The sequence below is a fragment of the Aotus nancymaae genome, unplaced genomic scaffold (genome assembly GCF_030222135.1).
Source record: "Aotus nancymaae isolate 86718 unplaced genomic scaffold, 86718_ANA_hifiasm-v0.15.2.pri h1tg000008l, whole genome shotgun sequence".
NCBI lineage: Eukaryota > Metazoa > Chordata > Mammalia > Primates > Aotidae > Aotus > Aotus nancymaae.
In genome coordinates this window covers 35,018,718-35,038,048 of record NW_026988419.1, presented here as the reverse complement: position 1 = coordinate 35,038,048, position 19,331 = coordinate 35,018,718, and positions in this window count along the sequence as shown.

Here is a 19,331-nt window from a genome sequence, read left to right as displayed (position 1 = left end):
TGTACTTTATTTTAGTGAAATGCTAATTAGAAGTGTTATAGCTAATCGATGCCATCAAAATAGTTCTTTTAAATAACCAGGACATGAACTCTTTAACAAGATTCAGTCAGTTCTATTTATAGTTCCCCTAAGCTATGAACTATTTGTACACCCATGTTTCTGCATAATGACTTTTCAATGTGGTTTCAGTAATCATTCCAGAAGGCACAATCTCAAAATATCTATATGCATAAAGAATATATTTAAAATAAAGGCTAAATTGGCTGGCCATGCATTAAACCATTTGTCTGTGAAATCATTTTGTGAAATATCTCCAAACAGGAGATGTTCCAGCTGAGTGTAGGACATAGCAAACATTTTTTTTCTTTTTTTGCTTACCATATTATATCACCATAACTTCTTTTGGAAACACTTCTTCTTCTACGTGTCCTCTTAAACACTTCTTCCTTCCTTCTCTAAGATGGCAAGCCATTTTGAGACTTTGGACTTTATTTAGCCCACACAGGATTAGAAGAAGAGCTAGACTCACTCTCAAACTATTTGCCTTTAAATACTTAATAGCTGAAATGAGAGGCACTGGTGATTTTGCAAAAAAAAAAAAAGTATGTTAGCACCAGATTCCCTCAATGTTAAAGACGAGGGATGCAGAGAGTGAATAATAATGTAAGCTTCCCTGGAAGAACACATGTTTCTGAATGAGAAGCTGTTCTCTCTCTCTCTCTTTTAAGGCTTTGGAAGGAAAGGCATTTAAAAGAGCCGTATTTTTAGTTTCAAAACAAAAATAATTCATTTCTTTTGAGCTTTTCTTTAATCAAGAACATCCAGGAAATCTTTTCACATAAAGGAATAATGCTTTTATAATTAACCTGGTCTTTTATAAGACAATATCAAAATAAGTATGTTGTGCTGCTAACTGCTATCGTTCTATCTTTGTGAGTGTGAAGAGAGACGTCAGATTTAGACTTACTCATGATTTCAGACCTCTAGTAATAGCGAAGAATCTTCATTATATACTTAATTTTAAAATGTGCTCCCTTTTCTCCATTCAGATACCATCCATTTCTCAAATCGTTACAGTCAGATAGGCTAAAAATATTAATTGTGCTTATTGTATGACTTTTTTTCTAAATTTTAGGGCAAGCATGTTTCCTGACATTAATCTCTATTCAATATTTACCAATAGAAAAGAGAATTAGTAGCTTAATTATAACTGCTTCTCAAAGTGATTTTTATTTACTAGCTTCTGCTCTTAACGTACCTTTAGAAAATAAAAATGTAATTCTGCAAACTTATTTCCTGATGTTTACTCATTTTTATTATTTTATTATTTTATTTTAACCATGAATGGAGGATCCCAGTCACCCATATTACAAGTCTTAATTCAGGTACAGGATATAAATATTGGGTAATTTTTCTTGCTCCATAAAATAATTTTTATATGTCTGCTCTTATCTCTGCTATGTATATGACATACATACTTTTAAGTAGTGCTTGAAGATGAAAATTTTAGGTGTGTTGAAAAATATAATTTACTTTTAAGTATGGCATATTTACAGCCTCTAAACGAAGGTAGCTACACTGTCTCCTTCAGATAAAAAGTGAATTATACACTCTGCCATTCAATAAGTACACCTATTTTACTTATATAAGCACATGACATCATCATTTAAACCAAACCGATTTCTAAGCACCACAGCTGTTACTAGTTATTTAGAAGTCTAATTTGAGCAGAATGTGTCACGCCAACTTTGCACACACGCGCTCACACAGGCAGTATTCACATTAAAACTTTCACCTCTATTAAATAGCAACAGTTCTTCAAAATTCCAACACTCTACTCTTAACAACTAAATAAAATATGTGTCTTTGAGGAGTAATATGCCTATTTTATTTTTATTCCTTGAGGCAAATCTTGTATTGAGTGGTGCAATTTTGTTTCACTGCTGTCACTTTAATCAGTTCTCAAAAGTGCATGTGACACTGGGTGGGTTTAGTCTTCCAACCTCATTGTTTCACTCCTCTGAAATAAGGGTAAATCTCTGTGACTTTGTTTTCAGTGGAGGTCACACATATATAGCCATCAATATTGAAATAGCATTTTCTCATGCAAACAGCAGCTTTAATAGCTTCTACAAGGGTTTGCTCCTTAGGGAGATGAAATTCAAAATGGCACAAGCCATCTGTTGTGGTGGGATTTTTAAGTTTCCTTGTGCAGTACCTCTCTCTCTTTCTTTGTCTCTCTCTGTCTCCCTTTTTGTTGTATAAAGTGATGGCTTTATAATCCATTCTTAAATTTCAAGTTGACTAACTCATTAAAATAATAGCAGGTCCACAAACCTTTGTAGAGAGGTGCACTGTATGACCAGAGAAACTGAAAAAAATAAAATAAAATTTGCATTATTGAGTCCAACAGTCAATTCCATGTTTACTGAGGACACTCCCTATTCTTCTGGCCATGGAGTGCTTTGGGGGATAGGAAAGCTGTGGGTGTGCCCATATACGTGACTGTCCCATGAACCACTTATTTGCATATGCCTTTAAAGCCTCACTTCAGAAGTCTTTTTATTGATCTGAAATTAATATGAAAAGCATTTTTTACAACAAAGAATGTTATTTGGGTTGAACTTGGATATTTTCCAGAAGTTCAGAGGGCAAATTGGTGAAAGGAGATTTTTAAATCCTCAAATCCAGAGAGTGCACTATTAACTTTTACAATAGTAGAAAATTTGTAAGTTAGTATCTGTTTTCACTAATAGATTGTAAGCTTAATGCAAGTAGACACTTTCTCATTCATTCTATAGCCCTAATCTCTAGCAGGTACCTGGTACACACTAAGTGCTGAGTCAATATTTTTGTAAGAAAAGAAAAGAGGAAGGAAGGTGGGAAGACAGGGAGGGTGGGAGAAAGGGGGAAAAATAAAATTAACAGTGAAAAGTGAAAAGCTTCAAGCTCGTTAAGAAGCATTGAGCCTTATAGATTACTAACCCTAAATTAAATACTAAAAGAATGGTATAACAATAAAACCTACAAATTGTCAAAAATGTTTTTTAAAATGACATATCCACCCTATACTAAGCTATGTTGGCTACCATACAGAATTGGCCCCCAGACATGATATCCTTACTTTGAGTCTAGAATTGAGTTGGTTTTGAATAATTTTTTTTTTTTTCTAAAGAGAAAGGAAGAAAGAAAGAGAGAAAGAAAAAAAAAAGAATGAAGGAGAGGAAGAAAAAGGAAGAGAAAGAGGGAGAGAGAATGGGAATATTGCTTTATTGCCCAGGCTAGAATGCAGTCTAAAAATGGGAATTGAAAACCTCTTTTATGCCAATAATTGTGCTTAACAATGGAGACAGGAAGGAATAAGGGAAGAAAATAACAAACAAGCAGTGAACCAATATTTCATTTAAACCTATGAAATGCTATGCAATTATTGAGGAGTGATTTACTTGCAATTATGTAGTCACTTTTGGAATAGATGTGATATGGTACTGATAAGAATGTATGTTTTGTGTATTTGAAGTGGAGAGTTCTATGAATGTTTATTAAGTTTACTTATTCCGGGTCTGAATTCAAGTCCTGGATATCCTTGTTAATTTTCTATCTCGTTGATCAGTCTAATATTGACAATGTGATGTTACAGTCTCCCACTATTATTGTGTGGGAGGCTAAGTCTCTTTATAAGTCATTAAGAACTTGTCTTATGTATCTGGGTGCTCCTGTATTGGGTACATGTATATATAGGATCGTTAGCTCTTCTTGCTGCATTGATCCTTTTACCATTATGTAATGTCCTTCTTTGCCTCTTTTGATCTTTGTTGCTTTAAGGTCTATTTTATCAGAGGTGAGAATTGCAACTCCTGCTTTTTATTTATTTATTTATGTTTGCTCTCCATTTGGTTGGTAAATCTTCCTCTGTCCCTTTAAGTCTTTGTGTATCATTGCATGTGAGATGGATCTGGATACAGCGTACCGATGGGTTTTGGCTTTTTATCCAGTTAATAATATATATGAGTTTAATACTGCCATTTGATGCTAGCTGGATATATTTTTGGAAAGGCTGATACTGGTTGTTCGTTTATATGTGTAGTGCTTCTTTCAGAAGTTTCTACAAAGCAAGCCTGGTGATGGTAAAATCTCTAAGTACTTGCTTGTTTGCAAAAGATTTTATTTTTCCTTCGCTTTTGAAGCTCAGTTTGGCTGGATATGAAATTCTGGGTTGAAAGTTCTTTTCTTTAAGGATGCTGAATATTGGCCCCCACTCTTTTCTGGCTTGTAGGGTTTCTGCTGAGAGATCTGCTGTAAGTCTGATAGGCTTCCCTTTGTGGGTAACCTGACCTTTCTCTCTAGCTGCTCTTAGTATTTTCTCCTTCATTTCAACCGTAGTGAATCTGACGATTATGTGCCTTGGGGTTGGTCTTCTTGAGGAATATCTTTGTGGTGTTCTCTGTATTACCTGGAGTTGAATATTGTCCTGTCTTACTAGGTTGGGAAAGTTTTCCTGAATAATCTCCTGAAGAGTATTTTCCAACTTGGATTCATTCTCTTCGGCACATTCAGGTACACCTATCAAATGTAGATTAGGTCTTTTCACATAGTCCCGTATTTCTTGGAGACTTTGCTCATTCTTTTTTATCCTTTTTTCTCTAATCTTGACTTCTTGTTTTATTTCATTAGGTTGGTCTTTGAACTCTGATATCCCTTTTTCTGCTTGATCAATTTGACTGTTAAAACTTGTGCATTCTTCGCGAAGTTCTCATGTTGTGTTTTTCAGCTCCATTAATTCACCTATATTCCTCTCCAAATTGTCTATTCTCATTAGCATTTCATCAAATCTTTTTTCAAAGTTCTTAGTTTCTTTGCATTGGGTTAGAACAAGTTCTTTTAATTCATAGAAGTTTCTTATCATCCACCTTCTGAAGTCTACTTCTGTTAATGGAACGCACTCGTTCTCCATCAGGGCTTGTTCTGTTGCTAATGAGGAACTGTGATCACCTGTAGAGGGAGAGGCATTCTGATTTTGGGTATTCTCAGCCGTTTTACGCTGGTTTCTTCCCATCATTGTAAATTTATCCACCTGTTATCTTTGTGATTTCCAACTTTCAAAGTAGGTTTCTGAGTGGATGTTGAACTTGTTGATTCCCAGCACCAAAATCTGAGCAATCCACTGCACCAGCCAAAACAGCAGTGTTAAGACTGATGATGGTGCTTTTCTGCCCGGGAATCGGCCAAAAGGGGACCCAGTCCCACTCACTCTGCACCAAGAACTGCCTTGCGCTGCGCCGGCCACAAGAGTCATGCTAGCGACCCATGGGGTTCCTCCGCTGGGAATCTCCTGGTCTGTGAGCAACAAAAATTCGTCTTTAAGTGTGGCGTCCTCTCGTTCTCTGCACTTTCACTAGGAGCTACTATCCTGAGCAGCTAGTGGTCAGCCATCTTGGATCTCTCTCCCGGTTTTGAATAATTTAAAACCTCAGCTAGTCTAAGAAGATCATACTCATAATACACTGAGGGTGAATAATGCTTTGGGCAAAAGTATGATTCCTCCCGTTTTAAGAACTTGTATGTCATAATGAGGAATCTAGTAGTCACCAGTAGCTCTCAAACTTTACTCAAGAATGAATTCTGGACTGTGTCTAATTCAATTTTCTGGACTGCTTTTTGCTATATTCAAATTAATTTGTAGTAATTAAGATTTGCAGGATGATGACAAAGAATGTTAAATCAGACCATATGAACAATGATGTGCATTTCTGTACAAAGACAATATTTCCCCTGTGACACATGCCTTAATTTCCCTGTTTTGTTTCATTAGATGAACATGAGACTTAGAAATCACAGGCTAAATAAGCAGTATAGTATGTATGAAAGGAGATTTTGGTAAGTAATCATTGAAAGACAGAGACCAATATGTTGATGTTTCACTTTGTAGTCCCTTAGTCAGTTTTCTACATTCTATCATGTTTTCACCTGGTTTAAGTCAGACTTGCATTGAAGCCCCACTTCACCCCTACCTGGTGTTATTTCATTTCTCTGGACTAAAATAATACAACATAAATCTTGGAAGAATGAGAGGAAGAGATGGGAAGTAGTACCAGAGCCTAGAACACAGATGTCCAGACTCCCAGGCCAGTAATCTCAGATATAGAGAGACCATTTCTTGTCACTGTATCATCTTTCACTTTAGTTTTCTCATTTGTAAAATGAAGCTCAGGACAAAATTACACCCAGGATCACTTTATGCTTCTAAGAACTAAGATGAAAGATAAAATTTTTTGATATGTTTGTAGAAATATAAGGTTTTCCATTTGACATTGACTGAAGTGATTAAACAGTAATTCCTGGAAAAACTGTTATATAATTGTTGTTTAATGAAAATACACAGGCATTGCTTATATAGAGGACTCTCACTTATTGTTTTAATTTCATTCACAAAAAGACTATTTCAGTTAAAGGCAGGTGAACCCCACGTGATTATTTGTTTCAGTTTATTTCCTTCCAGGTATGCTAGTTGCCCACATAGGGAGAATAGACTCTCCCTATCTTTTTAAAAAATTTATTTGGCTGGGTATATGATTGACCTACTGTAGACTATATTTCCTGGCCTTTGCTCCGGCATTGGCTCATCAGTTCTTGTCAATGGAACTAAAGTGATGTGTACAGCTATGATGTCACTTGCTTAAAATGAATTTATTGTACTCTCTTCATTTTTTACTTTCATCCCATCTTTATTCATAAATAAATCCCTATGAATACAGCTTACAAGGGATGTGAAGGATCTCTTGAAGGAGAACTACAAACCACTGCTCAAGGAAATAATACACAAACAAATGGAAAAACATTCCATGCTCATGGATAGGAAGAATCAATATCATGAAAATGGCTATACTTCCTGTAAGGTTTAAACGAAGCACGTGAGGTTTGAATGAGGCAACTGAGGCCAGTTATTGAAATAAAGAAATTTAATCGGCTCCTGAGCAAGGTTCTGTGGTCCGACAGGAGGGGCCAGAGAAGTCGCGCTTGACTCCTCTTGGGCATGGGGTTTTATAGGGAGTGGAGGCGTTTTGATTGGTTGTGGGGAAGCAGGACGTGGGCAGGGGAAAGCTGCCATTGGCAGGTAGGCGGGATTTCCAGTGAGCGGGCCGCCCAGGGGGAGTGGGACCTGGACGGGGTGAAATGCTATTGGGCAGGTTCTGGCGGGGCTTCTTTTAAATTTTGGTGGGGGTTCTTCAATGGTCAGCTAGGTGCTGAGTGCAGAGGCCAGTGCTGAGTGCAGATTTGCGTGCTGAGTGCAGAAGTGGGTGTGGGGGAGTTTAACGGCGGGCTAGGTGCTGAGTGCAGAGCTACAGATTTGTGTGCTGAGTGCAGAAGTGGGCGTGGAATGGTGACGTGGTTTCTAGGTGGGGAGGGGCGTGGGCATGTCCGAGCTCCTGGAGAGGTGACCGGCCTTACACTTCCCAAAGTAATTTGTAGATTCAATGCTATTTCCATCAAACTACCATGACTTTCTTCACAGAATTAGAAAAACCCACTTTAAATTTCATATGGAACCACAAAAGAGCCTGTATAGCCAGGAAAATCCTGAGCAAAAAGAACAAAGCTGGAGGCATCATGCTACCTGACTTCAAACTATGCTACAAGGCTATAGTAACCAAAACAGCATGGTACTGATACCAAAAGAGCATGGTACAGATATATAGACCAATCAAACAGAAATAACACCACACAACTACAACCATCTGATCTTCAACAAACCTGACAAAAACAAGCAATGGGGAAAGGATTCCCTATTTAATAAATGATGCTAAGAATACTGGCTAGCCATATGCAGAAAACTGAAGCTGGACCCTTTCCTTTCATCTTATACAAAAATTGACTCAAGATGGATTAAAGTCTTAAGACCCCAAACCGTAAACACCCAGAAGAAAACCTAGGCAATGCCATTCAGGACACAGACATGGGCAAAGTCTTCGTGATTAAAACACCAAAAGCAATTGCGACAAAAGCCAACATTGAAAATGAGATCTAATTAAACTAAAGAGCTTCTGCACAACAAAAGAAACTAGCTTCAGAGTGAACAGGCAACCTACTCAGTGGGAGAAAATTTTGCAATCTACTCATATGACAAATGTCTAATATCCAGAATTTATAAGGGACTTAAAACAAATTTGCAAGAAATAAGAAAACAACCCCATCAAAAAGTGGGCAAAGAATATGAAGAGATATGTCTCAAAAGAAGACATTTATGCAGCCAACAAACATATGAGAAAAAGCTAATCATCACTGATGATTAGATAAATGCAAATCGAAACCATAATGAGATACCATCTCATGGCAGTAAGAATGGCGATTATTAAAAAGTAAAGAGACAATAAATGCTGACAAGACTGTGGAGAAATAGGAACACTTTTACACTGTTGGTGGAGATGTAAATTAGTTCGACCATTGTGGAAGATAGTGTGGCGGTTCCTCAAGTATCTACCACCAGAAATGCCATTTGACTCAGCCATCCCATTACTGGGTATATACCCAAAGGAATATAAGTCATTCTTCTATAAAGATACATGCACTTGTATGTTGACTGAAGCACTATTTACAATAGCAAAGACATGGAACCAATCCAAATGCTCACCACTAATAGACTGGATAAAGAAAATGGGGCACATGCAACCATAAAAAAGAAAATGAGATCATGTCCTTTGCAGGGACACAGATGAAGCTGGAAGCCATCATCCTCAGCATACTAACACAGGCACAGAAAACCAAACACTGCATGTTCTCACTCATAAGTGGTAGTTGAACAGTGAGAACATAAGGAAGGACACAGAAAGGGAAACAACACACACTGGGGCCTGTCAAGGGTTGGGGAACAAGGGAAGGGAGATCATTAGGAGAAATATCTAATGCATGTGGGCTTAAAACCTAGATGACAGGTTGATAGGTGCAGCAAACCACCATAGCACATGTATACCTATGTAACAAACCTGCACACTTTGTACATGTATCCCAGAACTTAAAGTAAAATAAAATAAATAAAATAAGCCCTTATGCATGAGCTCAGGAGTTTGAGTCCAGCTGGGCAACATAGTGAGACCCCATTTGTTAAAAAAAGAAAAAAAAATAAGCCCTAAATTTAGATAAACAGACATAATAGGGCAGTCAGACTGTATGGAATTAATTAGAGCAATAAGAATTATGAAAAAATATAAATGGAGCATTAGAGATGCCTTAGTCATACTGGTTGAGGGTTATCATCTATTTCTTGGTGAGAAGAAACTGAAGAAGCTGAAGACTCTCTGAATATCTTTCATAGTTCATTGGATATATTAACTATATGTATTTTGATTACTGATTGGATTTACTCATTCGTAATACATTTAAAAAAATTATTTTTACATGTGAAGAACATGCAACATTGTTGCATAGGCACATACATAGCAATGTGGTTTGCTGCCTTTCTCCCCATCACCTGTATCTGACATTTCTCCCCATGTTATCCCCCTCAACTCCCCATGTCCCGATGTCCTGCCCCTAGTTCCCCCCACAGATCCCAGTGTGTGATGCTCCCCTCCCTGTGTCCATGTGTTCTCATTGTTCAACATCTGCCTATGAGTGAGAACATGTGGTGTTTGATTTTCTGTTCTTGTGTCAGTTTGCTGAGAATGATGGTTTCCAGGTTCATCCATGTCCCTATAAAGGACATGAACTCATCGTTTTTTATGGCTGCATAGTATTCCATGGTGTATATGATTCATAAATATACATTTACATTCGTAAATACATTGTAAAAATTATCATAATTCTATTCTTTAAAGAACTCATATCATAGTTACAATAAGTAGATACCTTTTCAAATAGACTCCATCCAGTGTGGGGAGTTTATATCCTAACATCCAGAATAGTGAAACTAAGTAATCAACATGGTTTATTTTTTTTTTCCATGAGTACTAAGTTCACATTTTATGAGATATACTAACCCCACACTCACTTTGATGGCAGAATAAAATCAGTGTTCATTATTTTTTTTTCATACAAAGAATCTTTCTACTGAATGCCTCACATTTATCCTCCAGACAGTGTTATAGATACTGAGAATTCCGGGCAAAGTTACAATCCTTACAGTTATGGAAGGTGCTGGTAGCATTCTCTGATTTCACTCTAATAACTGCCCTAATATATCTATGCTTATTCCTCCTAGTTATTATTATTATTTTACCTTTTATTCTATTCACTTCAGCAGTATGCTTTCTAAGTACTTAAGTATTAGGTCAAACACAATAATTATTCTTGACTGTCCAAATTTTCCTATTTTTTGTATTTACAATATATTTATATAGCAGTATTGAACTGATATACATCAGTATACATGTTATAATTTTATCAATTATATATTGAAATTACAAACATTTGTTGTATTTATGTTGATATTAAGGATTTAAGTAGGATCCTCAATTGTATTTCCATACATTAGCAGCTGATTGTAAAGCAGTGGGCATTTGGGAAAATATTTTCATTTTCTGAAAATTTATTCCAAATTTTGAAGTTGAAATGTATATACATGTCATATTTTAATTATTAAATAAGTAATTCAAGGGTAACTACATACACTTAGATTGTCTTTTTGATGTCCCAAGTTCATACGCACATTCCCGTTTCTCTATTGCATAGTGAAAGCAAATTAGGGGTATAAGTATACTTGTTATTTGACCGTGTGCTATGACTAGTTGGTAATTTGGGGAAAACAGGTTGTTTCTCAAGCTAGGTTTTCCTTATATGCATGCTCTGGGCATCCCAATAGTTAATATCTAAAAACTTATATTGGCTGAATTCTTTCTTCGCTTTGATAGCTCAACTGAAGCTTGATGTTTATGGTGGAAATTGTCTTGATTCCTTTAGATGAGATGAGCATCCAAGGAGTTTGAAAATGTGTTTTAATTAAGATTCTGCTAAATTTTACCAGACACCTACTTGGAAAACAAAGCAACTGAATAATTAACTCTGATGAGAGCAGATGCTGGTCTAATGACAACCTGTTACTGCTCAAGTGCATCATTAGTTGTTTTACTGTGCTCCTTTAATATGTCCAGAGCTCTTCTCTGTTAATGAATATATTGGTAGCCGTGTACTTAAAATAGTTCCTCATTCTGGACTGTTGTAAAAGATATTTCTAGCATCTGCAAAATTCTTCATTTAAATAATTTGATTCCCATTCATCAAACCCCTCCCTCCCTCTATTTGGCATGTGCTTGGAACCAAGCACTTTTTTAGTTTTCCTTGTGGGATTATTTTAGCCATACATCAAGTGAAGCTTACAAATTGATGAGAATCTAATGATGCATTTATTTACAGATGTGCATTTCATTTCCCTGTTATGTTGTTGAGGGGTAGGAAGAGTCGGAAGACTCCCCCTCCCTACTTCATCCCTGCCGGTGTTCTGGGAATAGCCATGCATTTGACAAAATAAGAAATAGAAATAGCTGCATATTTGATTTTATGTATAGTTGTCAAACATGAATTGGTACACATTCTCTTTAAGTGTGTGGTTGATCTCTCAGAATAGCAATGTACAAAATTATTTCTCTTTAATAATGCAATAACCCTATGCTGTAGTTTTTTTTTACTATAGTATGCATTCTTTTTATATTAAAATCATAGGTTTACAGTTTAAACCTTAGGCACAGCACAAAACAACCTGACCAACAACATAGATCTTAAAACTGATGCAAAATAAGGGAATGTAGAATCCAATTTAGATTCCATGTTCAGAGTCTCAACACACATATTGCATCTTGAAAAGTTTAAATATTTTAAGGAAATTCATTAACAAATGAAAGAAAAATATGAAAAGTATATTTTAGATTACTTTAAATAATATTCTAATCAAACCAAAGGCAATGGGTACAGAAATATCCATGAAAAGGAAAGACAATGATTTTTATGTGCTATGCTTCATAACATTCTGTGTACTATACATACTTTAAGTCTGTAAGGCAATTCCTCTGGACTTGGTCACATACTTTGCAGGTCAATCAAGAGTACAGAACAGGACCTTTGGACTTTCTGCTCCTCCTCATTTCCACTTCCACCACCCAACTACCTTCATACAATAGAATTTCATTTTAGTGTTCTTAAAATATTTTCTAACAAGAAAAAAGCTACACCCAAGTGGTTAAAATACTGTACTTTATTAAGTCATACATAAAATATGGTTATCTTACTGTGGTAACTAAGTTTTCAAAATATTTCTTTCCTTTTTTACTGTGGAGGGCAGAGGGAAATGGAACATGTTAGGAATTCATTTTATGAAATGTCTTTCAGAATGGCTTTACCAATTCATGATACACAACTCCCTTTTACTCAGTAAAAATTCTGATTGATAGCCAAAAACATCTTAATGTAGATTGCATAGAGAAAGCCTGTTTCTGTTTCTGCCTTCAATCTACCTCAAAGTTATGTTCAGAGTCTGACATTAAATTCCTAGACATTTTATTCTTTTTGTGGCTATTATGAATGGGATTGTGTTGATTTCAATCTCAGCTTGGATATTGGTATATAAAAATGCTACTAATTTTTGTATGCTGACTTTGTATACTAAAACTTTGCTGAAGTTGTTTATCTGATCTAGAATATTTCAAGTAGACTATGGAGTTTTCTAGGTATAGAATCATATAGTCTGCAGACAGAGATAGTTTGACTTCTCTTCTTATATGGATGCTTTTTTCTTTCTAATGACTGATTTATCTGGCTGGGACTTTCAGTACTATGTAAAATAGGAGTGGTAAGAGTGTACATTCCCGTCTCATTCTGGTTCTCAAGGGAAATGATTCCAGCTTTTGCCTGTTTACTATGATGCTGGCTGTGGGTTTGTCATAGATGGCTCTTATTATTTTGAAGTATGTTCCTTCAATGCCTAGTTTGTTGGAAGTTTTTATCATGAAGGGATATTAAATTTTGTTGAAAGCTTTCTCTACATCTATCGAGATGATCATGTGTTTTTTGTAGGTAAAAAAATCTCTACAATGAGAAGTGCAAAACACATTTCAAAGAAATTAGAGATGACACAAACAAATGGAAAAACATACTATGTTCATGGTTAGGAAGAGTCAATATTAATGACCATGCTACTCAAAGCAATTTACAGACTCAATGCTTTCCTATCAAACCACTAATGATGCTCTTCACAGAATTAGAAAGAAACATTTTAAAATTCATATGGAACCAAAAAACAGCATGAATAGCCAAGTCAATCCTTAGTAAAAAATAAAGCTGAAGGCATCATGTTACCCACCTTCAAACTATGGTACAGGGCTACAGCAACCAAAACAGCATTGTACTAGTACAAAAACAGACATATAGACCAATGGAACACAATAGAGAACCCAGAAACAAAGCCACAGACCTATAACCATCCGATCTTCAACGAAGATAACAAAACAAGCAATGGGAAAATAATTTTCTATTTAATAAGTGGTGCTAAGATAACTGACTAGCCCACATGCAGAAGTTTAAAACTGGACCCCTTCCTTGTACCAGATACAAAAATCAATTCAAGATGTATTAAAACTTACGTGTAAAATCTAAAACAATAAAAACTCTACATGATAACTTAGGAAATAGCATTCTGAATCTAGTCCCTGGCAAAGATTCCATGATCAAGACACCAAAAGCAATTGAAATTAAAAACAAAAATTGACAAACGGGGCCTAATTAAACTTAAGAGCTTCTTCACAGCAAAAGAAACTACCAAAAAGTAAACAGACGACCTACAGAATAAGAGAAAATATTTGCAAACTATGCATCTAACAAAGGTCTAATATTCAGTCTGTAAGGAACTTAAACAAATTAACAAGCAAGAAACAAATAACCTCATCAGAAAGTCAGCAAAGAACATCAACAGACAATTTTCAAAAGAAGGCACACATGCGGACAACAAGCATATGAAAAAATCCTCATTATAACTAATTATTAAAAAAATTCAAATCAAAACCACAGTAAGATATCATCTCATACCAGTCAGAATGGCTACTATTAAAAGGTAAAATAATCACAGATACTGGCAAGGTTGCAGAGAAAATGAAACACTTATACACTGCTGTTGGGAAGGTAAATTAGTTTACTGTGTAAAGCATTATGGGAATTTCTCAGAGAACTCAAAATATAACTACTGTTAATATTTGACCCAGCAATTAATTATTGGGTATACACCTAAAGGAATACAAATTGTTTTATCATAAAGGCATATGCATGTGTATGTTCATTGCAGCACTATACACAACAGCAAAGACATGGAATTCATCTTAAATGCTCGATAGACTGAATAAAGAAAATGTGATACATATACAGTATGGAATACTACATTCCTTCAAAAGAGATTGTGTCCTTTGCAGCAACATGGATGGAACTGGAGACTGTTATCCTATGGGAATTCATGCAGAAACAGAAAACCAAATATCATATGCTCTTACTAATAAGTGGGAGCTAAACCTTGGGAACAAATGGACACAAGGAAGGTAACAGCAGACAGTGGGCCTAGTTGAAGTGGAGGGTGGGGGAAGGGAGAGATGGGAGATTATCAGGTATTACGCTTATTACCTGGCTGATGAAATAATCTGCACAGCAAACCCCCTTGGCACACAACTTACCCATATAACAAACCTGCACATCTATTCCTGAACCTAAAATAAAATATCAAAAATCTGATATGAAAGTGGTCTTGAAGCAGCTGTGCTCCCTTCCTGTGAAAAGATACCCACTTCACTTCTAGAGCTAAAAACAGTATGGAAAAGAGGCATGCTATTCCCTTATTCTTCCAGCAGAGAGGAAATATGATATACTGCACATTCCAATTTCATCCTTTCATACCTAGCGTTCTACTGTCAACTTTTTTTCTAATAAGATTTTCTAACAGACACATAGACTATGCATAATATTTATAGCTGTATACAAGTAATAAGGGATTCCTAGAATACTGTGGAACTGGTAATAATTCCTGAGCCTCAAAGAAAGGATGTGACAGAGAGGAAAAACATAAGACATGAAAGGAATTATTTTGTGGATTTAAAAGAAGCATAGCACAGAATGTTGTGACACACAACACACGAGTCGTTGTCCTTCCTGTTCACACGTATTTCTCTGCCTCTTGCCCTTGGTTTAATTAGAACATTATTTAGGGTAATCTAGGATACCCTTCTCATATTCACCTTTCATTCATTCATGAATGAGTCAATGTGAGTTTCTGTATTTGTCTTTGAATTCAGTATTCAACTCCACTGTTCTTTTGGAACTGTATTCCTTTTCCTCCCACCCTCACCCTCTACACACTGGGGAACTGATGTTCTCAGCGACAGACTGCAGTTGTAGCTCATGAAAGCGGCAGCTTACTCACTGTCTGGATTCTAACAGACTGAATAATCTGATGAGGTTTCCCTGCTCTGCTCAGAGCTTTCTTTGCACAATGTCCTCTGCAGAGAGAACTCAAGAAATATACTCCCCTGAACTTAAAGCAGAATGCAGAGGAGTTTGGGATTTGGAGTCACAAAGAATTGTGTTTGAATCTTAAACCTGTAATCTTCCCCACACTATGTAATCTCTCTGAGCTTCATTCTCCCTATCTATACATTAAAGCATTAATCCTACCTGATACTGGGAGCATAATTGACCGTGTACAGATGTTCTGACTTTACTCTGGCAGAGGTCGTCACACGAAGACACTTAGGCATTCTTTTAATTTACCAACTTTTCCAAAAATGAGTATTGTATCCACTGTCACAGATACATGACTTATGTTCTATGGCTTAGTTTATGCTCTATCCTGTTTCAGAAAGTTTTCACTCTTCTCATGGTTGGGACATGGGGAGATCATATACAAAATTGAAGCAAAAACCTTTCAGGATTCAGACAATTCTACATATTTTGGAGGTATTGAAGAGACACATGAAAAGCACCAAGCACAAAGCAGGTGCCAATGATCATACTTTACCCACCAGCTCTGCCGCTTGGTGCTATGGGAACCTCTGATCTTAGGAAATGTACATGGTCAAGAGGAGCAGCTACCCAGCATGGGGAAGCCAGGGGTCTACAGCTAGCTTAGACATTCACTCTCTTGTAATTTGGGGCAAATTATCTGACCCTTGGAATGATTTTTATCATCATTTATAAGATAAAAGCATTATGGTTTATTCCAATCAGCTCACAGAATTATATGTAAATAGCTTTATTTAACACACTTTATACATATGATGTATCATCATCATATGTCACAGAAACAGAAAAAAGAAAATTAGGTTTCCTACAATTGCACAGTAGAAACAGTAAGAAACAGAACAAAATATCTGTTTAAGTTCTGAGAAAGAAAAAAAGTGAGCTAAAATATGATTAACCAATTTATTATGGCTTATGGTGGTGAACATGGTGTTAAAAAACTGCAATTAAAATATGCTTTACATATTATAGAAGTTCTAATATTTGAATGTAATTTTTCAGGAGAAGGTGAACATTCTAAGGCATAAAAATATAATTGTATATATTTGATGACTAAAGGTATTTTTATAAGAATCTGGCATTTCTCATACTGCGTGGTTGTCTTAGGGAAGAGACTCCTTTTGGATAAATTTTATTAGGAAAATAACCAAGTTGGCATTTCTGGGGAGCAACTGTCTCACCCTTGTGAGTTATCTCAGTGGGGAAGCTGCAAGGAAGGTTTAGAGGATGGCTGAAGAGAGAGCAGTGATGGACAGTGTGATGGTTAATACTGAATGTCAACTTGAATGAATTGAAAGATGCAAAGTACTTTTCCTGGGTGTGTCTGTGAGGGTGTTGCCAAATGAAATTAACATTTGAGTCAGTGGACTCAGAGAGGCTGATGCACCCTCAATGTGGGTGAGTATCATCTAGTCAGCTGCCAGTGTGGCTAGGATAAAAGCAGGCAGAGGAAGGTGGAAGGACTTGACTGGCTAGGTCTTCTGGCCTCCGTCTTTCTCCCATGCTGGATGCTTCCTGCCCACCCTCGAACATCAGACTCCAAGATCTTCAGCTTTTGGACTCTTGGACCAACATCAGTGGTTTGCCAGAGGCTCTTGGGCCTTTGAGCACAGACTGAAGGCTGCACTGTTGGCTTCTCTACTTTTGAGGTTTTGGGACTCAGACTAGCTTCCTTGCTCCTCAGCTTGCAGAAGGCCTACTGTGGAACTTCACCTTCTGTGAATCAGTACTCCTTAATAAACTACCCTTCATACACACATCTATCCTATTAGTCCTGTCTGTCTAGAGAATCCTTGCTAATACAGACAGAATAGCACAGTTTAGTCATGCTGCCCCACAGAATTCATGGAATAGTATGTTTAATGCAAATTAAGTCAACTTCCTCCTTTGGTTTAGTACTTGCAACTTCACTTATTCTCATGCAGCCTGATAGATACTATTATTATTATTATTGAAACAAGGTTTTGTTCTGTTGCCCAAGCTAGAGTGTGATCATAACTCGCTGTAGCCTCAAACATCTGGCCTCAAGCAATACTTCCACCTCAGCCTTCTAAGCAGCTGGGACTACAAGTGTGCTCTACCACAGCCAGCTGATTTGTAAGATTTTTTTTTTATATAGAAATGGGGTATCACTATGTTGTCCAGGCTTGTCTCAAAATCCTGGCCTCAGGCAATCCTCCTGCCTCAGCCTCCCAAAGTGCTGAGATTATAGATGTGAACCACCTCACCCAGCCTGTGGATAGTCTTGAACAACCATTTAGCAAGGCTGGCTCACTGGTGTGTGACCAGTGTAGTAGTACAGAACCTTTGCTCATAAGGGTTCACCACTTGGGGTTTAATGTTCTCTAGTGGCCCTCTTGAAATTCTTAATTTTTTTCTTGGAATTTGTATTTTGCAAGTGAAGTTTAATGGGACAATGGAGCCTGTGCTGGGGGGCGGGGGGAGCCCCGGTGCAAATGTGGTCTAGTTCTCACTCCTCCGTACACCTTCCTTCCCTCATTCCCAACAGATTCTCAGCTGCCCATGGGGCAGGAGACCTTGTCAGGTCTCCCTCCATACCTCTGCTATCCTCCAGAAGTGATGGCTACAGGTCCTGAGAGGTGGGACTAGGATGGAGGAACCCACATTCTGCCTTCACTCTCTGCACTGAGGGTTCCTGGGAACTGGAGAGGGTGGGGTGCCTCATGATATCCTAACTGTCCATCTGGCTGTTAGTGGGCTGTACCACAGTGATTTGGCAGGATACCTGTTGGGGGCTGTTGCCCACCCTGAACTAGGTGCCAAATGTGTCCTAGCACAGAAATAGTAATCCCTCAGGGATATTCTCATCCCTTATGGATGAGGACAGTGACCTATGCTAAGGGGAGACTGATTTCCCAGATGACTATTTTACATTTGGTTCAGGTAAATTATGTAGCTGGCCCTGCTTTTTAATAGTTTGTGAGACAAGATCTAAACTCAAAAGCAGGCACTTAATGACATAGTCATGCTCTAAATTAATTGCCAACTAAGTGTATAAGGACTCTAAGTGTATAAGGACAACTAAGTGTATAATGGCTGTTATACATTCAAGAGATGTTGTGATCAGATAGGTCACAGAATAATTTTTTATCTGCCCCTCCTCTTTTCTGGTAAGTGCTACTTGGTCTGCATTTAACAGTTGTTCTAACTTCAAATGCACAAGGAGACTTGATAGTGTGAAAGTGCAGAAGTACTTTTCCTGGTGGAAGAATCAAACCATCAGCCACAACAATAACAACAAGAAGAACATGTGAAATGCCCGAAACAATCCATTTTGTCCCCATGGAGTTGTGAGGGTAAAGAAAGGATCAGAAGGTACTTAGCAGCATGCTCATCACATGCTAAATACATAATACAACAATAATTATTATTGAAATTGTACCACTGCCATCCTCATCATCCATTTCTATTTACAGAAGAGAAAGTCATCAAGAGAAAGAAAACATATCAGCTCAGACTTTGTCTACTTTTTAAATGATATGGATTTTAGATATTCCTCCTCTATGTGCTAAGGAAATAAACGTAATTTTTAGCAATTTACTAGAATATTGATACATACTGTAGATGTATATAGTATGTTCAGGTTATAGAGAAAGAGAAAGATTGGGGGGATGCTCATGCCTATCACACAGCCCCTTACGGCAGACAGGGACTAAAAATACCAGGTTACAAATGTGATTCCTCCTCTACTCAGTGTACAATGTGTATTTAGGACCTGAAGCATAAGTAAGCTGTTTTAAATTCTTATCGTGGACCAGGCTCAGGGGCTCAGGCCTGTAATCCCAACACGTTGGGAGGCTGAGGTGGGTGGATCATCTGAGGTCAGAAGTTCA